Genomic DNA, 966 nt, shown 5'->3' on the forward strand with positions numbered 1-966 from the left:
CCAGCATCTATAAACAAAGGTGTTGATGGCAGCAGCACAGCTGATATTTCTCTCCAGGATGGAGTCACAGCCAAACAGGAACAGATGAGGTGTTAGAGAATGAACTAACAGATTCTATAGAGTGGGACGTCTCATAAAGTCATTTCACTGTATCAAAACAGTTTATATACAGTATAGACTGTATAGACTCTATCCCATGCACCTTCTTCTTTATTTGGCAACTTCTTCTTCTTGTTTGACTATTTGAGCTGATGCAACGAGTAAATTTCTCCACTGTGAAATCAATTAAATCAATCAATCAATCAATAAAGCAGATCTCTGCGAGTCATTTCATCAACTCAGTTTAAGAATATTAACTGTTACAACATAATGGAGGAAACGTGATTAGTTGCAACGTTTTTATTGCCTGGTCGGTATTATTTTCAAACTTTTTGAAATAGCAGATATCTACTGTAGATAAGCTGAAAATTAAACTTTCCAGCAGATTTTATTTATGCATCAGATCTCTGCGGCGCGCTTCCTCATCTTTCGCGTCAAAATTCAAGCTGGCTTTTCTTTCCAGTCCGACATTTTTGCTCCAAATAGCCAGAAAAGAAAACAAAGAAATGAAATATATGTTTTTCTGCTCTAACAGCAAGATACAGCAAAATGTAATGATGCAACACGTCCATGGATCATTTTTACATCTCCCACATCAGAATCAAATCTCTAAATCATCAGCCTCTAAAGAGGCTTGGAGAGGAAAAAAGATTAATTACATTTTGTATTATCTCACCACAATTATTTCCTACCCTATTTATGTGACCTATTTTTGAAATAACAGACATATAATGTAAGCTATTGTAAATAGAGAAACTTATTCACAGAGCTGCTCTCTATGTATAATTTCAACCTGGAGAGACTCACACAAAGAAAAGTTGTAAATAGAAAATATCAAATTTATTTATACAGGTAACGCAATCATAT

Source organism: Cyprinodon variegatus, unplaced genomic scaffold, assembly GCF_000732505.1.
Source record: "Cyprinodon variegatus isolate N-32 unplaced genomic scaffold, C_variegatus-1.0 Scaffold512, whole genome shotgun sequence".
NCBI classification, from domain to species: domain Eukaryota; kingdom Metazoa; phylum Chordata; class Actinopteri; order Cyprinodontiformes; family Cyprinodontidae; genus Cyprinodon; species Cyprinodon variegatus.